This window comes from Apteryx rowi, unplaced genomic scaffold, assembly GCF_003343035.1.
Source record: "Apteryx rowi isolate R43461 unplaced genomic scaffold, aptRow1 scaffold_8, whole genome shotgun sequence".
NCBI lineage: Eukaryota > Metazoa > Chordata > Aves > Apterygiformes > Apterygidae > Apteryx > Apteryx rowi.
In genome coordinates, this window is record NW_020451093.1 from 5,578,255 (window position 1) to 5,600,861 (window position 22,607).

Below are 22,607 nucleotides of genomic sequence, written 5' to 3' on the forward strand. Positions count from 1 at the left end.
TTAAATCCCCATCTCAAAACCAGCATCTCACAGTGACGTCCATTCAGGACATTTGTCACCCACTTCATTCGTACCACAAGGTGAGCACATTGCACAGAAGTGACACGGGCGGTGTGGCCCCCCGCAAGGCCCTAAATGGGCCAGTGCTGCCAGACCCAACAATTTTCAATTAAAAAAAAATTTTGAGTACCATACAGAACAATAGAAAAATATTTACTTTATTGGAAAAGAACATTAACTGTTCAACTAGCCACAGAAACCATTGCTTCTTTATAAACTCTAGGTTTAAACCCAACTAAGGTATTTTTGTTAACCAGAACTACCAAACAGGTAGAGAAAACTCATCATTTTCCATGATTTATTAAGGAATATACATTCACTCTGTCTTATACACATAAGTGTGGTTTCACAAACATCAGCATAGCTCGCATCAGAAAGCCATAATTAGCTCTGTTCATTGACGTATTCAGAAAACATAAATTACAGATCATGTTTAAATATCTGTCCAACAAAATAGTTTAGCAACAATCCAAAACCAAGGGAATAACTGTTAATATATTCCATAGGTAGAGAGCTGCTATTAGTTACAGGAAATAAGGTATATGGTTTCAGTAATGATTGTTTCAACGGTCACAGTCCCACACGTATGAGAAATTTATTCCACCACTGTATCCAGAGCACACGTGGTTCAACATCTTATAACTCAACTGACTACAAAAACCATTAGGCATGCATTGTGTATATAAACATATTTACAACCTTTGATGATATGAGATAAACATACTGTAATACTTAATATAGGCAAAGACTTTTAATGTTCCACTTTCTGGTAAAATGGGATTTCCCAAAGGGCTATTACGGTCTTAACCTTGAATTTTGTCTCCTCTTCCCCTTCCTCCCCACCCCAAAAGATGCACGCATTTTAGCTGTTAATGCAGCATATGAAGAAAAAAAAAACACACCCTATATTGAGAGAGTTTGCATTACCCTCCCACTCATGATAATGACTCAGAGAAACCCCAACAGAGCTATACCTTAAACATAAGCAGATTTTAATGTCTGACCAAAATTTAACTTCCATTTAGATCACCCAAAAGCACTGGGCGTAATGTTTGGCATTGCTAAACTGTACATGTGCACAGAAGTCAGAATGCCACTTTATTCTTTTATATTAAGCAACTGTAAAAAGTAAGAAATTCTCTGTATCTTCTGAGAAAGTAGTCAACCAAGATTATTCAACCTTATCTGGAGGCCTGCAATAGCAGCAATATTAATTTACTGGTGACATCCATAAAATACTTTGTTCTGTCCACGCAACCTAAGAGCACCTAACAGCTACACAACATCCAAATTATGAATTACCCAAATTCTGCATTACCAAAACTGTTTCACTATATTCATTCCTAAAACACATGTACAAAACCATGCATCAAGTATGCTAAGCATTGTCTACACCAAAAACAATACATACTGCACCTTGTGTTTTTAGTTCACTAAAATTCTGAAAGTGTGCTTTGTTTATGACCTGGATATATATTTCTGAACACTGTGTTCACTATATTGACAGCCAATTCCCAGCCAAAAATAAAAATAGATTGAATGGAACAAAATGGCAAGAGTCCCAGTGGTCTCAATCAGGTAAGTATTCCCATCCGTGAACTCTGCCCCAAAATCCCTATTATAAAAAGCCTTATTTACCATACTTATTCCAAGCACTTGGTTAAAGGACTGCTAAGTTATTCTTCCATAGAATATTTTAAGATGTACTGTAAATATACATATGCTCAAAAATCAGCTGCCTGTAAGTAAACTTTAATATATGCAATTAATTTTTAATCTTTTAAATTTGCTTTCCAAATAAGAGCTTTTTGTGTCTTACTCCTTGTGATTGAAAAGTCATGTTCTCAAATTTGTGACTCACTTTCATTTTGAAGTCAAGCCTATACGGGCATCTACTGAAAGATTACTCATAGCAGACTTACAAGACTCTATCAGCAGTCCCAATGACAAACTTTTAAGTTATGTATTTTTAAGGTTTTAGTTCAAAGTATTACTTGTCATCACAAGGACCACTTTTGCAGAAAAGCTACTTTGCAGCATCTTGTAATTGAAACTGGAGTTCCAGCTTCCCTGATGGAGAAAGTCTGTGGCTGCTAAAACACTCTAGATGTTGTTCTAAGCTGTCATTGCAGGTCATGAAAATAAGAGGAGGTGATTTGTGTCAAGTGAATTAAAAGGCTTTAATATAAAGATCACAAGCTTAGACTGACTCCAGTTTTCGACCAGCTACTATAAGAGTGCCGCAAGCGCTGTTCAACATTTGCATTATTTTGAACATGCCAAAATATAGCTGCTACTCCACAATGTTTAAAGCTTTTTCATGGTATTGGCCTTCACCTTCACTCTCATGGTAGTAGGCAAAGAGTCGGTGACATACATAAATCATGTGGTTCATTCTGTGCTCAACAGCCTCCATCCTCTCATGATCTAAAGCAAGTTTGTTAATTAAAACCTGCTTTTCACTATTTGAAAATCCAAGGGCAATGGAGAATGCAGAAATATCCCATCAAGGAGAAACAACTGTATAAAATTTCCATTTATTATCAGTGGTTTAAAACTGCAAAATATTAATCAATGTACCAATGTAACTTGTTTAACTGTAATATGGCAATTAAATTGTAACAAAGGTGCAGCTTCTTTCTTTTCAAAAAAATGCGTATCAGGCATATTAAATAGTGTGTTTTATAGTAGAAATTTTCCTTCTAAATTCTTTGAGTTAAAACCACAGCTCTCTAACTCAAATTATCAAACCTGGTCTTAGCAGAAGAAACTACGTTAGACTTCAGGGGAGAGCAATACATCTCTTCTCAGCTAGGAGAGGGTAACAGCCAGAACTACTCTGTGTAGGTCTGGAGAGCTCTCTCCACCGGCTCTGGAGAGATGTACATCAAGTGGACCGGCCTGTCTCCGCCACTTCAGAGACAGCCTACCAGGACACCTGCAGAGTAACCAGAAGGTATTCAAAGACAGTCCCCTAAAGTGAAGTTTTGGTGAAAAGGCTTTATACCATCACATTTATCTCATTCCTAGTAAGACGATATTCTCTTTCAGGTTTCAGACTCACATTACCATAGCGGCCAGCATCACTAAAGTGTAAGTGAAAAATCTGAAAGCAGGACCCCTCCTACTGCAGAACTAAGTGGGCCCGGCCAGAGTTTGACCACTCGGAATCAGAGCTGTATGACACACTCCACCACTTAGCATCATACCTGACTTCCCTTGTAGGCACATGGGATGTGGTGGTCCAGATGTTTTAGATTCTGCAAACACATCCAAGATCTAAAGCTTCTTGTTGTATAACCATGTTCTTTCATAATTTCACCTAGCTGAGGCTTCTGCTTTAACTCTTTCTTAAATAACACAGTAGAAGAGCAAGACAGGTGGTCAGAGATGTTTCTTAGCTACAGTGACTGTACACTTCAGTATGAGAGACACTAATCTCTGCAAATAGCAGTAATAACTGGGATGCACTCTGTCTGAACACATTTGGAACCACTGTCAAACAGGGATGCTGTCTGGACAATAATTCATTAAAATTTCTTTGAGGCATTTGAACATTTTTGACAAAAAATACAAAATGGAATTCATAGCTGGATGTAGACAGATTTCCCTATCACTCTACTCTTCTTTCCCACTGAAGGTGAGCTGAGCAAAGGAATCCACCAAGACCCCTGGAAGTGTTCTTCCATTTGCTTCCAAGACAGAGCATACAATGCGACGAGCACACTTTCATGAAAATGAATCCTGTTGAGCTTCAGCATCCTAGAATTTGAGGCTGCCTGTTAGCAGGTCCAAGTCTGACTCTTTCACTGGCTGCAGAAATACAAGAGCAGAATCATGCACTATGATTCACAAGCTTTATAAAGTCCAAATTACTCTCAATCCCACAGCATGGGTTCAACCTCCCAAGTTCTGAGCTGCATTCCCAGTAGTTATAACTTGAGGGCAGCCAGCCAGACGCCTGAATCCCTGCTCACTTGTTGACAACAAGGAGCAATTCTAGGCTTCCTAAAAATATGTATTTGCTCTTGCAACCTTTATTCCTGCTGGATAAAGGGAGATGGAATCTCTGTTTACAAATAACATTTTTTTCTGTTGCAAAATACTACAGAAACTTCTCCTTGTTTACCTGGAAAACTTGGAAAGAAAACTGCCACCCTAAACTACTTCATAAAGAGATATACTGGCCAAAATTTGGCCGGACTACAAATGGGTTAATATGCCACTGTGTATTGTCAGGTCACTGCACCACTATTCTGCAGTCTGCCTTCGTGTGATCAGACAGGTAAAACGTCTCTCATTAGTGTGCAGTCATGGATCCACTCAGCTGTGTGGTACTTCCCATTTCTGGAGATCAGTTACACACCAGCCCTCTAAAGTACCATGCCTAGGATAAATAAAATAAAAAATAAATTAAAAAAAATAAAAAAAGAAATAAAAATAAAATTTAAAAAGGACAGAGAAGACTGAAAACTCAGAGGAATTAAAAATTTTACAGTATTTCACAACGCACTGGAGTTTTCATTCACAGATTTCTGTTCCTAAACATGTTTGCATGCAAGAGCTTGGGCAGGCTTGCAACCCATACACGGAAAAAGCCTTGTTAACACTTAAGATGATGCAAATAGAACTGTTCACAACAGAATTTTAAAAGAATTGTTATAATCTTAACTAAAAAGCATACTATGTGAGGATTGCAGGGTTCAGTTCTTAAAGTCTGTGCATTCAACCTTGAAATGCAACAGCAGGAATTGAAAGTTATGGCTTAAAGACGTCCTCATGGCTATTAAACCAGAGACACCCTGACACAAAAGACTGTAATGGCTCCTTTTGGAGTTTACATATTTAAAAAGTAACATGCTGTAAAACCTGTACATTATACAGGGCATGCTAAGTAAATAATGTTGCTACAAATCACACATGCAGAGTAGATGCATTTTGAAAGTCAGTAATTCAATTGCTTTATTATTTTATCTAGGCAGAGGCACTAATGGCCTTCAACATTTCATGCAGCAAACTAATTTTTTTTTTCCAGTTAAAGCAAAAACTTTTAATACTCCAAATTTGCTTTTCACCTTCTTGCCTGACATAGTACAAGACTGTCATATCTCTTGTAACTATACTTCTAGCAATCCTCAGCCAACATCTTTGAAAACCTTAATCCACACTGAATAAAGTAAATCATTGGAATATATTTTTCTCCCATGGAGAGAAACATCTGTGCATCACATTTATGGTTAACTCAAAATCGCATACAGCCGCACTACCTCAGTGCGGAAGTATACACCTCCTTTTGGAGCACAGCACTCAAAGGAAACATTTTGAGGGAAACTTCACTGACCAATCTCCTGATTCCCATTACGCTGTGGACAGCAATTACAACACAGAACTTGGTTTGCATGTTTCTAATTGACCAAATAAAGACTGTACATGGTACTAAATACTCTTCGGAATAGGGTATCAAGGAAACTACACATCTGTAGTGATGTATGTCTAAGCTATTTTGGCAAGTTCAGATTAATAAATGCAAAGCAAGCATTGCCATATTTAATTAGGAGAAAGTTTCTTGATTTCTAAGCCAAAGGAGAACGGGAGAAGACAAAGAATAGGTGTGATGGAGGAACAAGGCCCACACTCTGCCAGGGAAATGACTATAGCCATGACCTCCCATCGCCAGAAAAACAAGAATACCCTTCTATATAATTTCTTCTCTTGCTTCCTCCCTTTAAAGGTCTCGATATATTTACAAAAGAAATAGATGCGAGTATGCTGCAGAGTAGTAGATACTAAATGATCAAGTATCTTTGGGAGAAGTTCTAAAATACTTTGGGTAACTTCAGTCAGTAACAGGTTTTTCAAAATGCAAAACAGATGTAATGAGAGCATAACCTAAAAAAGTAAAGCAATTGGTTTTTTTAGAAAATCAGTTATTCTGATTTAACAGTTAATTATAAGCTCCAGGAACCATTTGCCATGTAATTCAGAACCCTGGAATAATGATAATTTACTTTAACAGAGACTGTTAATGTTGCTTTGAAATATGCTGGTTTTATCCAACTTATTTGGATAATGTTTACAGGTCTTGAAGAGTCACCCAGCTTGCAAGAATCTTCTTTTTCAGTACTATATCTAACACTATAAATTTGTTAATATCTATTTGATGGCTGACATTAGGTTTAAATAGATGGAAGATACTTGATTTAGAATATCTCTGAGTGGATAGGGAACTAATAGGTGTGGTAATGGGAGAAGTAGCGCTATTTTTAAACTTGACAGGAGACATATTAGTTGCTAGTTCCCTATTACAGAAAAAGCACCAGTCTGGTAATAATAGGCTGGCATTTTGAAATTCCTCCGATTTATTAGGAATATGATGAGAAATGTGTTCTACGGTGGGTCTGGGCTTCAGAACGGTTTCTGTATAGGAAGGTAAGCATTACTTAAACTGGATATGAAAGTAGGTTGTATATATATATATATATATATACACACACACACAAACTGGAAAAAGTGACCTGTAAATACTTTGACTGACTTTATTTGACAGAGTTTATAGCCTGCATTATCTAATTGATTAAAAGAAGCCATCATTAACAACTCACCTACATCAAAAAGTTGGTTTCTTTTCTATAGCAAATTCAAAGAAGTAAAAACTTTAATTAATAAATACGGAATTGGTTCTTGTGTCATGGTAGACTGAGATTTAGCATTTGAAACAACCTCCTTGTACGATACCAGGAATTCCACCAGTTAATTTAAACATTAGCTTTGGCACCCTGAGACGTATGGCAGAAACGTTTGAGTGGGCACAGGCCAGATTTACTTTACAGTCAGAAACTATTCAATTGAATAAGTGATGAAAGGATCTGCATCTTCAGTCACACCTTGAGTTTGCAAAAGGAAAGGACAAATTCTACCATCAAATCCAGCTCTCCTGTGACCGACACAGACAGACAAATATTACCAAGGGACAAATACACAGAACTCCACAACACCTGTCACTCAAGTGTCTTCAAAAGGAAATTCTGTCATGATATAAAATGGACTTAAAAAGGAGTGCCAAATGTATCTGCCTTCTTATTCACCTAAAGACCTACAGCACAAGCAATTTAAAGCGACAACCATGAGGATTTCTTCAAGCTACAAAACCCTTCTTTTCCAAGTGAGCAGAATAAATCAGATTTTGATTTGTTTATAAGAAACAACATAGAAGTATCAGATCTCTGCAGTAGTTTGGATATGACATTCTCACGATTCATAAATTAGCTTCAAGGTTGGAAAATTACCTGCATGAAGTCCTTAATGTTAATAATTAAGTACTATTTGAATAAAACAGATGAAATAACTTTTGATCTTCCATTTGTACAGCTCATGTTTTTTCAAAAGAGGGAGGAACCAATGCTTCATGCTGTGAGTCTCTGAAAATCAGAAATACATGTCACTAACTGTGACTTGGATCCAGTCAACATCACATCAATTTAAGAAATCACTTGCAAGCTCTCAGATTCAATAGTAAATGGTATATACCACATAAGGAGGACTTACTACAGCCCTAAACACATTTTTCCATTTTAAGAATACTGACATCCTGTCTTCACCTACAGAACGCTATCCAAGTCAACGTACACAGCCAGCGCAATGAGAGTGGACAATTTTGTTTAATGACATAGCATGATGAACACCCTCTGTAAGGAACCGCACTACCAAGTTTTGACTAGGCTCTCTGAAAGGGCCTACAGAAGTCAGCAGCATTAAATGTTTCCGAGAATATCCAAAGCACACTGTGACAGTGCAGTGCAAGGGTTTCTAACACCCCAGCCGACGCAGCATGGCAGCTCTAATTGACCCAAGTCAGCTGTTTTTATTCTGTTGCCCACAGAGGCTTAGGAGCCCGTGAAATACTTCTGAGGATTTGCTTAAAGCAATGAATAAAAAGCATATTTGTACATTTGATATCACATTGTAAGTATGAGAATTTAAGGAGTTTACTTCTCCCACTGGAAAATATTGATGGATCCACCAAGTTGAAAAAATAGTGGCATTAAACAAGGATGTCTTTATCATTTATTAACTGACACAGTGAACATTTGAGGATATAAATTCTTTTTGTGAATAAAGGTATTATGCAAGTACCTGGATCTGTTTTGCAAGAATGAATAATGGTTATTCTGTAAACAAGCTTAGGTTCTGATCTGATGTTTTAGAAATGGTTACTGCGATAGGAATAAATATTAATGTCTGGGAGAGACCCTAGAGGCATGAAAAAAGAGTGGCCATTTTAGCAAAGCCACAGATAAAGTAAGGGGGCACACACAGAGGACGAAGAAGCCAGGCCAGCAAGATGTAAATGCTTCCGTGAAGGTTATTAGATTGTTGAAATTAGAAAAACACCACTAAAATCATCACCATCAGAAAGCCAAACCAGTGCCTTAAAAACTTTCTTTCTGTTGCACCCAACAAAATCTGACTATAGCACGTAATCTGCATTGTAGTTTGTAATGAAAAGAGTCAACAACAGTTTTATTTGGATTTTGCTTCATAATAAATCATGAACCTATTAGTAAAATTCAGATTTAGCGTCACTTGAGGATCTCTTTTCCTCATGTCTGAAGGAGTCTGAAAAGCATTTATCCTGCCTCTGAGTCATGCTGTTCTCATAAAACTTTCCTTCTAAAAGCAGGAAATCCTTACCAAAATTGCACATATTGCAACATGCCAAAAACAAAATGACATCGTCATTCATCAACTAGTTAAGCTTTAACCACTGAAGAATCTCTAGTGCAACATCTAGCATATTCCTCCTGCAGCCAGGTACAATTTTAAGAGCTCAGAGATGTAAGTAAAGCTGGTAATTGCCATCAGTACTGTAGTACAGAGAAAAATACGTTAATCACAGAACTCGGAGCTGAGGGGACTATCATAAGGTCACTACTGGAAGCTCCGAACTATCTAAAGTTTGGCTGGTTAATAGCTGGTGCTCTTACAGACACTGATGATATTTCAAAATGCCAGAAGTAATGTTACAAGCCAACATGAGAATGCCATTATACCTCATACATGCATGTGAGATCTGTGCTTGTATTCCCACTTCTTCATCTCAAAGTTGCAAATATCACAAGTTTCATCAGCGAGTTTAAAGATTTGTAACTGTTCTGAGTCATACTTAAGTGTTAACAGTTGTGCAAAGTTATTCCGGTCATTCAAAAATTTTTGGAAATAGCATCAGTTAAGCGTTCAGAACAATCATAAGCAGCTCTTGTAGGGCTGAAAAACCAAAGTTCACACACAACTTGGAAACACCTTTAAAATAAAGGCAGTGATTATCTCAGCATCTTCCACATGCAGTAGGACTCAAAAACACAAGAAACGCTACAGCACTGGCTAAAAGCTTTGGTACTAGTTGTGTTTCATTCCTTGTGTTTTTATATGGAAAAAATCAATTACAGAGCTCAAGCCATCGAGAAAACAAGTCACGTACTCAACAGAACTCAAAACAGCCTTAGCAACTGTGCTCAGAAATAATGCCAACTTGCTGGTACTTCTACAAAATTCAACTATAGTGTTCACTGTTGCTGTAGATGAAAGCTTTGAACCCTTTTGCTGTGGAGGCTTTCATATCAGATACACCAAACTTTAAGATTATAAAAACTTCTTGCCTATTAAGCAAGTCTCACCATATAAACTGTAAAGGTGAACTGCAGTAGTTTTCATAAATTAAAATTTAATAATGAAATGTATATAAATACAATTAAGTGTTTTTCTTGGCCTTTGCTAGAATTCCAGTGGTGAATTCAGGTAGTTTTAAAGAACCTGCTTAGTGTTGCCTTCCAGTTGACAAAAGAAAAAGGAGAGGAAAAGCTTTCAAGACTTTTCCTCTCCACAAACTTCTGCCCTTAATAACAGCTGCACCTTCTTCCAGTTAACATCACAAAGACACTCCTTTGAGCTATGAAGTTCTAAAACTTTGCAAAAAATTCAAGCAAGGAAAACTTAGGCCCACAAAGTTTGCTTTACCTACAGTGAATTTTATTGAAGGCCTGTCAGAAATTACTGCAGCACCCAGAAATGTTAGCGTACCCTTATTCAAGTCACAATGGAAAATAAGGACATTGCATTTTTGCTGAGCTATGGGGAGAATTCCTTTGAAACTTTCTTAGGTGATGCTTTTGGACACCAAGGTACTTGGCCATTTTTAGAAAAACAAGGTGAACAAATGCTTTGCTTTTAGTGATAATATTAAAGCTATCCTTAGATATGTGTTTGTATTAACCTGAGATTGTCTAAAATCATCTTCATACAATTGGTCAGAATCTAAAAGAGGTGAATCTAAAAGAGGTCTTATTTTATTACAAGGAAATCTGACTCAGATCTTTCTGAATCTTTTCAGATCTGATCCCTCCATCACTGCTTAAGCGGAGGTCGCTCCCACAAAAATCAATTCAATGCACACACTCAAAGGTCCTATACGAAGCTGTTTTAGTCCCACATTGAAAGGACTAGTAGCTCTGGAAGAAGCTTCATTCTTCCTATTTGAATATCAGAGATACAATTAAGATACAAGGAAGAGCGAGGAAAAGAAATTTTAGTGTATATTCAAATCATAAGAGATACTCAACCATGCGCTAGGCATCAGCACACTGAAAGTGTGTAGGAGTCGACTAACAATAGACCAACTCGCATGGTTTTGCTTATTTACAAACACTCCTGACATACTGCTGACATTTAGAATTGCTTCCTGTCCGCTGGCACCCGTGACATCTGCTGACACCCCCCAAGGTTTACAAAGTTTGTGCCTACAAGCACAGTTGATTCTCAGAAACTTGCTGATGAACATACAGAACTTTCCTTTTGACCATAACTGGAAAGGTTATTTTGGCTATTCACTATCCTATGCTGATTTTGAAAGGGGAAAAAAGCTTTAGAAACAAATTTTAGTGACATCAATTCCTCAATAGTTTTCTTATCACTCAAAAATAGCTCTTCTGACTTTTCTAGTACTTTTGTCAAAAAGTTTCTCCTGACCAAATTACTGGATTACTCTGAACCACACTTTATACACATACATTCATACATACACAGAATTTCACATATCTCTCATTATTATTATTGCCTTTTCCAAAGCATATAACCTCTAAATGGAGTACTTCCACCCTTCTGAAAACCTTGACAGAGTTTAAAGACAGAAAAATACTTAGTTTGGTTTTGCCTTTATAGGTAGACTAGAAAGAATTCCTCTTATAATGAAGGCAAAAAGGAAATATAGATTAGTTACTCAACTTTTCAAAGTCAAAGGAATGCTAAGCTATCTTTAGAGGGGAAAAAAATCACTAGATCTATGTCGATGTCCAAATTACCAGATAATTATAAGATAACATTTGGTTTCAGTAAACAAACCTAGTGATTATATAACTTCTAACAAAACTTTTTTTTTTTAAATATCCTTTAAACAAAAAGTGTAACTTCTCCTTTTTCTCCCGCCAACCCCAAATCACACTACATCTTCCACCTCGTATTTTCCCATAATTAACAACAAGAGTTTTCATTTATCTGCTTTCAGCCAAAAACGCCAAAGAGCTTAAAAGACATTAATTAAACCTCACAAGACTCCTGTGAGGCAGGTAGGTAGGTATTGTTATCTCTATTTACAGAAGAAAAACTTAAATTAAAAGTGTGATCTGTCCAAAATTCCAACAGTTACGCTACAGCAAAGCCAGGAGTAGAATGAAGGAGCCCCGACTCCAAATTCCTTGCTTCGAACCACCAGATTTTGCTTCCCCTTTTAAATTAGCATGACAGAATTTACTTGCCATTTTGCCTCACATGAAAAATTTGGTTTTGGACAACAGTGTTAATTTTTCATTAGCAGCAAGCCTTGTAAGAAAATACAGACAAATGTATATTTTACCTAGAACATACTTTGACTATTTTGCTAAATTTGTAACTGAAAAATGAGAGAAAATTTTGTATCTTTTATTAATAAAACATTCCTTATGTGATTACCTGATGAATTTCACTACCTTCAAGAGGAAAATCCACACTTCCTGAAACCACATGAATTGTCATGATTGAACCCAATTTCCCTTTCCCATTTATGCTTCTGCTGTCTTCTGCCTTGCCTCTTACCCAGCAAACCAAACCTTTTACCTTCTCTTCTAATATTTTACTACTGTACTTATCTCAGTCCTACATCATCTTTTTTTTTTCCCTCTCTCCCTTTAAACTTTCTCAATGACCTTACAAAATCCATGAAGGATAGAATGGGAGTAGGTCAACCACTACCTCTTTGAGGTGCATACCAAGCTTTCCTCCATGTCAAAGTACCCTCAAATGCCTAATCCTTCACTAAAGCACAACTGTTTCGCCCTTTCGACTTCTACACTCATACTCTCAGCCTCTTTCCATCTTCTTCAAGCACTTCCAGGCGAGCCATGGAGCCCACTCACACGTGTTTACGAAGCCTTCCGTACCATCACAGCACAGACGGTACCATACAAGTCAAACCGCTTCAATGACTTATTATGTTAGTCCAAGAAGCACGAGATTCCAGCCTCGTTTTCAAAAATACCAAAATCTTTTCTCTGTCAAGGCACTGAAATAGCTGCTTCCCTCAAAGATCAGCCAAAATAGCTTGTGTATTTTCAAAAAAATCTAACAAATTTGTATTTCGTAAAAGCAGCAGTCTGTCATTTCACTGTTTTACAAACCAAGCAGACATTATTAATAACTGCTTCTAAATGGGCACGCACATCACTCAAGTTAAAGAAACTAGTCAATTAAATAAAGATCTCTTTTTAATGCATGTTTTTCTTGAAGAAATAAGGTTTTCCATGTGTTTTTGTGATTTAATTCCTCGTATTCTGCAATCAGCATTAAGAGTTAAATTAGGCTTCTTTTTAACCATACGTACAAGTCAGCACATCTCATTGGTAATGTCTGTTTTAAAGAAATAAGTCAATGTTGGCCAGCATATGCTGAAAAATAGGTAGCTTTTGTCATTCAGATGCTCTCTGCAAGTGGCACCTTACAGCCTTTGAGAGTATCCTTATCCCACGGCAGCCCTAGCAAACGCTCCGTCATTGCTTTCTCTTGCAGCTCTCAAAGTCACAGCTGCCTTCGCAGAACATTAAGTGTGGTTTCTTGTGCTTCGCAGCTTCTGAACGACTCCGAGTGTAAGAATCAAAAACTCTGCCCACGGATACTTTCCTGCTCCCACTGACTTCATACTCCAGCCAAGAAAACAGGGAACGCGAGTCTGACGCCGCTTGCTGCACTGGCACGCACAACGCCCCAGTCCACTGCAACCAGACTCCTGAGGTTCTGTCCATTTCTGCATGCCTAGCAAAGCCAAGAGTGAGTTTATTTAATCTCTGCTGGCAAAGATGTTGCATTTTTTTCCTTCCTGATACTCCCTAAGGTTATCCATACCTTTGCATTCAGCTAGAGACAGAACGAATATCTGAAATCCTTCGAAACCTTCACATATGCCGCACAGATCAATAAGTTTCATTAGGAGAGGCCTCTCGTAGTGCATTAGTCTCACTCTCCACTACTGTCATTTACTTCTTGCTTGATTTCCAATGTTTGGGGGGGATTTTTTTATTATTATTATTTTAGTGAATTTTTCTCTACAAAGCCACAAATGACGTGAGCCTTGTCTACCGCAAAATCTGCCACTAATGAGAAAACTCGCTCGAGTGCTTAAAAACAGGTTGTGACTGGCAGAACAACAGTTCCAGTGAAAGACACTTACATGTAAAGGAGGGGGAAACAAAAAGCATCAACTCTACTACCTTCACTGAAAACAGTCACTTTTCCCAACTAGCTTCCTATGGTATACGATGATAATAGAAAATAAAATTGTTTCTAGACTCTGTAGCAATTATTTTTTTAAATACTTCATTACATAGACAAATTAAATGTTTTTCCTCCAAAATAAATGCTTCGTTTTCAGTGAGGACTATAATATGCCCTCCTTGTGGCATATTAAAATCCAGAGTGAGACTCGGTTCCACTCTTCTAAAACCCAACACCGGGCAACATCAGAACAAAGTGTGAATGCAAGCTTCTCAGGCATCAAAGAAACACCGGGAACATCACAAGCTACAACTTGTGTAGGTGTATTAGCAGTCCTACCATCCATCTGTCAGAAATCTTAGATGTTCCTGCACATCACCCACTGGCAGAGCTGTCTGCCAAGCAGAAATATTATGAAATGTTCATTATATACTAAGATCTCCCCCCTTCCCAAGCATTTAATGGCAAAGACTGCCCCTGCACACACACACAAACTAATGTTAATTACCAAGAAACACTAAAATTCACCAACAGTGAAAAACTACCAAGAGGCCAGCACACCAGACTATAATTTTACATACATTTTAAGGAAGCTTTACTTACCCACAGGATATACTAACTTCTAGTTCACATATATCTCATTTTTAAGGTACGTTAAAGACTGAGTTTACAATTAACTAAACAGACAGCGTACAAAAGGCTTTTAGAACTACACCATATGGTCTAGGGAAAGGAACAATCTGGACTATCCACATTTCAATCTGCAGGCTTGTCCACCTCTATAACACATTGTATTGCTGTAATAAAATATTAAGATAGAAATGTAAAAGTGAAAATAATCTATCTTTTGCACTACCAGGGAACGAGCCACCCTACAAATAGTTTAGTGCATTTAATAAATCTTCTAAGTTTTATGATTTTGGCACGCTGAATCAAATATAGTCAATAAGATGCCCAATTCATTTAAAACAGTATTTCCAGAGGGATATGGGTGGGTATTCATCTTACGCTTCAGGGAAATAAAAAATACCAGTTTACATGGGGTATACTGGCAGCAGTTTATGTAACAGTTGACACATTCTTGGAAATCAAATAAAAGCAGGAAGAAAATACCCATTGTTGCTTAGTGAAGGACTAATCACATGGTCACAGCTGGAATCAGTGTAAATCATTCATTAATAAAATTCTGTTGTGGTAGTCCCTTTTTTCTGCTTTTCAAATGCCACAAGAAAAACTTTCAATTCTTTGCAGAAAGGATACATTTGAAAGTATTTTATAGTAACAATTAAACTTCCTAAATCTTTGCAGAGAAAAGGAACACCTACAATGAAGGCATTATTGGCTCTAGGTACACATATATATACTTACGTATTTTATTTATAAACCCAGAACATAGTCCAAAAACAAAAAAGATACTTGCTACACTTGGAGGTGCTGGCATGCCTTCCAGTTGCACAGAATCAGTCTTGAGAAAAAACAATTGAAACCCTTTGTAAGGCACATCATAGTATAACGTAAAGAAATAGAAATACTTCTTTTGACAGCATTTTGAGTCATATCCCTTAATGTAAACTAGAATGTTACACTACATTAAATACAGACACTACAGAAAAAGATCACATAGCACATATCCTATAATTACATACTCTGTTGGCCATATATATCCTATGTTCATAGCTGATCCTGCTTGGAGCAGGAGGTTGGACTAGATGACCTCCAGAGGTCCCCTCCAACATGAATTATCCTATGAATTTTTACACTCTAGTTCTCTCTTCTTGAGTTCTGACCCCTGAGTTTCTCTTTCACTTCGAAAAGATAGAACCACTGCTATAACTTTTATGTCTCATTGCCACCAATATGACAAGTAAAAATTCTTTGACTGAGTGATTATTAAATCACAAAATTCATATCATCCTCGGCAATTATCTTGAAAGCAATCTCTTGCTTTATCAATACTATTTGTTCTATCCATATTATTACAGGATAAGAGGAATGTTTTTCCATATAAATTCAAAAGAAATACTTAGCAAATAAAAGCTATACCATTTGGTGCTTTAAATTGGCACAACATAAAGTAAATGTGATGGGTTTTTCTCAGTCCAAATGAATAGGAGAAATCAAAATCATCCTGTCCCTCATCACTGAGTGTAAACACTGAGCATTCAAAATTTATCAAAAGTTCCTTGAACTAAAAGGTTTCTTTGAATTTAAAAGCTAATAACATATTATCTTCCTGATTCTGTGCTTACTAATCACTTTGAGCAAAGATTTTAGGCATCTTGGATTGACAGAATATCTGAGTTTTATCATAGAGTCTGCTAAAGACTTCTCAAATCTTTATCAAACCACGGACCCTTGAAATACGTCTGCATAAGCCATATACAGCTCAAGTGTAAAGTCCAGGACATGCTTACACTTGCACATGATCAAAGGCTCCATTTCCCTGGACTTCAGCTTTCCGCAGTTATCCCTGCCGCATAAAGCCATCCTCAGTAGAGGGATATACTTTATATGAAATTGGCTAATATAAACAAGAAAAACCCAGTTTTCTAACAATTAACTTCAAGTAGTAGGAAATGACAATTCAATAAACCTGGTTCTTGTTAAAAGCATTGTTTATAAAAAGGAAAAAAAAAACCTTACAAAATCACTACCTAAAAGAACTAGAGTCTATAAACGATGAGGAACTTAGTCAAATTCAGAAACAAAATGAAAAAAGACAAAATATCTGCTAACTTCTGTTTTAGAGATTATCTGTGGTATTATTTGTTAAAATCAGTAAAGTTTGAAGACAGATATGTGACTTCAGTAGATTATATAACAGCTAGAGAAAAATCTAGAAATGGACAAAACTGTAGAAAGCAACAACTCGCACATGCTGGGTCCGTGACATAGACAGGCATCACTTAGATAAGATATCCTACTCTTCATCTTTTACAAATATTGTTTCTTTTTTGTAACAGAAGAATGCAGCAAAGTAGATCGTGATTGGGCAGGATGAAACAGGTAAGCTCACTTAGTTGTGATTGCCTTTAAAATCCATTCATGAACTTAATAGAATGAAAGTTTTTTTCAAAATTAAAACCTATTGCATATTAACAGTTTGGGACCTAGTTGCCTCTCACTACTGATCTTCAGGAAATTAGGTTCAAAAGAGATAATGTTGTAGGTGTCTCTTAGAAATTAATATTCCTTATACACAAGCAAAAATGTAAGAGATCTTCTTTGCTCTTTGAAAAACTTTGTATTTGGGCATTTCTAATACAACAGTCTTGACTGAACAGTCAAGGCTATTCTGGAATCGATAATGACAGTGCTTTCATTTAGTGCCCAGAAATCTCATTCTTTCTAAGATAGCACATATGCATTCCTGCAGAAAGTTTCAATTTGAACTTTTTTTTTTTTTTAGTAAAAGCTGTTTAGAAGCCTATCTGACCAGTTTATGACTTTAAAATAACTTTTCTAGAAGAATTAGATAATATAATTCCCAATCTGATCAAAAGAGGCTGCCATTATACTTAGTAGGAAGAAAGAGATGATCATTCAGAAGCCAGGCACCTCGCTCTTTCCCATCCCAGAGCCCTCGCCAGACATCCTGGTTTTCAAAAATCTGTCCAAAAGACTTTGAAGCATAATGAAAACAGGCCTATGAGGACTCCTCCATATGCTTCCCACAAAAATATTTGATTCTCTTCTTCATTTGTCTGCTTCTAGATGAGATGTGAAGAAAAAATAGTTACAAGTTCATGAGAAAAAAAAATCTTTCCAAAGATCTTTTCCAAAGGCAGACACAGCATATCAAATTAAGGCACATCTCCCCCCATCATTCTTCACATGCCCACACGTCATTCTTGTTGAAGCTACACCACATATATCTGACAGGAATTAAACCTTTTTTTTTTTAATCTGCCACTAGCACCTTAGAAAGTGTCTTGTTTCTTTTGACAGTAGTATCATCAAAAGAACCATGACTAAGTGGTTATAATGGTTTCCATGCCTAATTGCTATTATCTGGCGATTCACCAGCAGCAGTGCGATCCTATCATTCAAACTACCTGAGAACTGATGACTTTGGTTGTAGCCTTAATTCTAAGATTCAATACAACTAGCACCAAAATAATGGGTCCTAGTGCCTATATCCACACTGTTCTCCCTGATGAATGTGCAGTGACAATCGGAAAGACAAACATAAGCAGTATAAAAAAATCAGAAAATGCTGAAAATATACATTTGTGATTTTTCCTCACTGGAAACACTATATGAAGTTCTAGGTGGGCTAGTTCTTCTAAATGAAGAGGAGAAGAGCTACTGAAAAGAAGCAGTATCTAGTTTAGCTATGAGACAACTATGGCAGATAAAAACTGCTGCAAAAGGTAAGATTTACTTTTACTAAAACAATAGGACATATAACAGAAATGAAAGATAACAGATATGAGACAGGGGAACACATTTTGGGGAGGCTGAAAAAGAAAAGACAGGGAACATAATGGGAAGGCAGCTCTTGCCTCAGCTAGGGAGATGCCCCAGTGCCCTAAGAGATGCCGTAAGTGGTGATGAAGGAAGGAGAAAGGGGCAAGCAGGGAAGCAGTGGAGACACATTTCTATAGGTCCCCTCATACTAACTAGCACTGACTCACTGATTCAAGGAATGGATAAAATGGTAATCTAGATTTCTGAACAGTTCCTAAGAACTGCTTGGAGCTCCAGCTACACAAAAGACTGCATCAGTTTAAATAAAACTGCATTTTTAAAGTGAATTGAATTGAACGTAAAGCCTTATATAAATGCTCATTTCAACGTCACTTAAATCCATGTAAGGGTGGTCAGACGCTAGAACAGGGTGCCCAGAGAGGCTGCAGACTCTCCATCCATGGAGATACTAACAACTCGACTGGAGCCGGCCCTGGGCAGCCTGCCCTGGTTGACCATGCTTTGAGCAGGGGCTTGGACAAGAGGCCTCTGATGGTCTTCTCCAAGCTCAACTGCTCTAAGATTCTGTAAGATGTTCTTAAAATAAAGCCAGTCAGCTACACAGATTTGTGTATTAGTTTATTTCAATCAACTTTAAGTTATATCAGTAATAACTTTCTCATATAGATAGACAAGCATTAAGATTATTAATTTCAATGGATATTATCTGACTACGCGCAAGAAGCACAAATTCAGGCATTTAAACTTCTAGGCCGATTAGTACGTGGAAGTCAGAAGTAGCAGCAGCTTAAATTGTCTCCAGTAAAAGGTAACATGCAAGTTGGTTTAAATCATGGAGATGTACAAGTCCTCACCATAGCTGCATAAAAAGAAGATAAAGATATTCATATAAGAGGAAAAAATATTTCTAAAGTATGCCGTTTTTCTGCAAATACACTGAACTAACTTGTAATATGATGTTGGGAAGGACGTTCACTTATTGCCACACTTTTTGGATGAAAACGCTGCAGAAAGAATGACAGTACTGGCTTAGAGTAAAAAGGACAACAACATGGTACCAGGAGTGAATTTCAAAATGAAGAGAAGAGTTGATTATTATTTTTGACATCAGAATAAAAAGATGTCAGGCTTAATCCAATAGCTGTTTTACAACCTATGTTTTATTAAATTGGTATTATATTTTGTAATTATTTATTACAATGTGAGCCACCATTTTCCCACACTAGGCAGGGAATAGCATAGGCTAAGTAAACATTTCATTTTCTTTAGCAAGACAGATTTTCAACATCAGCCACGAGTATCAAAGCATTCTTTCTCTCAAATGCTTTCAGAATATTTTTCCCCTCCCATTTCACTCAAAATATCCAAACTTGGATGCTTATGACTGGCACATAGACCTGAATTATGGAATGTAAATCCATTCACTGAAATTTAAGCACTCAAATGACCTGAAGATACAAATTTCAGGAAAAGCCACTGCTCCCTCCATCAAGAACAGTATTTTCTTCAACAGTCAAACCCAGAGATTTGGGCTGCAGGTGTCGGAAATTAAAGTCCTAATTCTGAAGTTTAAGTTGACACTTTGCCACTATCCTCTTCTCCACTCCCCAGCCCGGCCTGTAGCTTTGCAATTTACTGTGAGGTTGGAAAGATTTTTTTGAAAAAACAAACTAAGCGGCATCCTCGCATGCCAGGTACAGGAGGGTTTTCTCAAGTGCTCACAGCAGCACTTTTCATCTTCTAAGACATAAATTCATGTGATCTTTTAACAACTATTTATTTCACACCAAACCAGATATCTCCCCAAAGCCTACCAATACAGCCTCTAGGCATATTTCTTAAATAAAAGTACTGAATCTTTGTATACTTAAAATTTGCATACTAAAGGAATGAATCAACTATCACAGCAGTAGTAATACTATGCAGCAACTGCTCACCTCTCACCAAAGAAGAAAATTCATGTTTATCTGTTTTGTGGGGGACCCTATATAAATTACATTTCTTCACTTTTCACAATTGTGAAATATCATTTTATTACAGAACTATTACAAGCATGGCTGCTATATAAGTGATGCTAAACTTTATGTGCAAATAATATATCAGCTATTTAAGTGCAATTCATATTTACATATACACAAACCAGACCACCTTTTTACTTGTGCAAGTATTTATTTCTGCTTAAAGATTTTACAAGATTAATACTATTACAACAATAGTATCATCTTACTGTTTCAGATAATTCCTTGTATTATTCTTGTAACATCCTTGCTGTAAGTTGAACTTCTGTCTGCAGAAACATTCCAGTTTTAGCATAATTGCAAAATGAGCAAGTTATGGGGCTTCCAGTAGCACCTGTGTTAAACAATAAATCAACAGGGTTTTTATGAATAGGTTTTATTTATTTATTTATTTTAATGATTTGTGTTGCAGTATGACTGCATTTGGCAGAACTAAATCAGCCTATTTCTCTGGCTGTGTTTCTGTAAGTGTTCAGAAAACAACTAGTTTTATTTGAAATCAGGGAATTCAGACCAAAAAAGTAATAAATACTACATAGTTGCTTAGGCAAAATCATGTTACTCTTCTGCTGTAAAGAAACCGGTAACTAGCAGAGGAAACGTCCAACAGAAAAGCTCAGGCCCACATCATCGTTTGAGGAACATTTAAGGTGAAATTACCTCTTCACTTAATGCAACACAATTCAAAAACATCAAAAAGCTTTTCAAAACCACTAGGGGAAGAAGGTTAATGAAAAACTGTGATGGATGCTATCAATATGTGATACAGTAACTCTTATCTAAGAAATGATCTGATACACAGCAAAGCATAAGCTAAGTGCGAGTAGACTTAAAACATGATGAGAAAAGGCTGTTTTTCAGAAAGGCACATGACTGAAAGGGGACTGCTTCCGTGATTATAATCAAAAGTGCTCAAGTGTTTGATTATGGGGGCCACAGCTTAAAAACTTTGCTGGTCCTGCTTCTGCCAGCCTAACGCGAGCCCAGAGCTACAGGACCTTCAGCCGTTCACGTTAAGTTTCACGACAGACAATCTTTTAGCAACATCCATTATTCCACAGTTTCAATGAAGGGGAGGAAAAAAAGCACTAGAATGGTGAACAAAAGCATTCAGAAGAAAAATACGTTAGTGTTTGAGAAATGGAGGAGACTAACAAATACTTTGCTTCACAAAGATGTTCCTCCAGTGAACTTTCTCAGAATAGCGCAGAAGCGAAACACACATATTAATATTTTTATCTTGACTAAAACCACAGAGGAACAGGTATAACACACGACATCTAAGCTATATCACGTCTTGAACATGTCAACGTTTACTACTTGTAATATCCTGCCAATGTTGTTCCATGCAAAAAATTGTCACGTAATCTTCTAAAAATTACTAGGGCAACTAATGCAACTACACTGAAATAGTATTTGGCGCATTTATATTGGGGTTAGTCTTACATAGATCTTGAAAGCACTGTTCTGCTACTCAGGAATTAGCCGCATCTCCTCTTTCCTGTAACAGCATAATTAGTCATTTTGACATTTTGCCTTCCACAGTGACTAACAAACTCCTCCCACTCTTATAATCCAGTGAAGATAGCTCAGACTTAAATTACATGGTTCACGTAATATACGATCTCATTTTTCCCCAATATCCTCTTTCTTTAATTCAGTGAAAGAAAAGAATGTAATTGTTACTGTTTCCTCCCACCCTCAACTTCAAATATTTTTGCTAGACACAAATCAAACCTGATAACCCAAAGAGTTTCCATATTAAGGCTTACTTTGTGTTAACATGTTCCAGTTAGAGAAGAGAATTTTACCCCTGTCCCCCAAATTCGGCTGGCACCCAAGGGCACCCTCCAGCCCGCCAGGCCACCCCTCTCAGAGAGCCCTCTGAACGGCCAGGCTCCCCAAAGACCCACTCGGAACGGTCCTTACAGGCACAAGCCATGAAACGCCAAGACGTCGGCAATAGCAAAACGGTTGAAACGTCGGTAGTCTACACTAATGCAACATCAGTATTCCAAGATGTACGTAGTTTGAATTAACCAAAGGTACGCACTTCGCGGGCAAACTCGCGTTCAGTTCACACAATTCTCGCGCTGTTTTATGAAACAACATAGCGCTGCTGCGTACCTTAAGAGACTGCCATTGCTCAAGCTAACGCCAAACAGAGTCAGTTCTAGTCACGTATTTTCTTTTGACTGAAGTGCAAAAGATGATCTGAAAGTGTATGACATAATTAGCAAGTCAGGTACAATTTGGTACAAATTGTTAGAGGGTAACGAATCAGTTATCCACAGCTGTGGGTAA

At 37.1% G+C, this 22,607-nt stretch overlaps 1 protein-coding gene across 20 annotated transcripts in view; it reads right to left on the reverse strand.

The window, feature by feature from the left end:
• Positions 1-22,607, reverse strand: part of GTDC1 (glycosyltransferase like domain containing 1) — a 193,130-nt gene that overhangs the window by 132,611 nt on the left and 37,912 nt on the right. For 12 of the 20 annotated variants that reach the window (XM_026089026.1, XM_026089024.1, XM_026089036.1 and 9 more), the window contains one exon: positions 20,513-20,637. The exons of 6 other annotated variants lie outside the window; for them this stretch is intronic. The gene's annotated coding sequence lies outside the window, so the exon portion shown is untranslated. Of the gene's footprint in view, positions 1-3,269; positions 3,286-20,512; positions 20,638-22,607 lie in introns of those variants that run through there. 2 more of the 20 variants (XM_026089044.1, XM_026089037.1) reach the window with 1 other exon arrangement.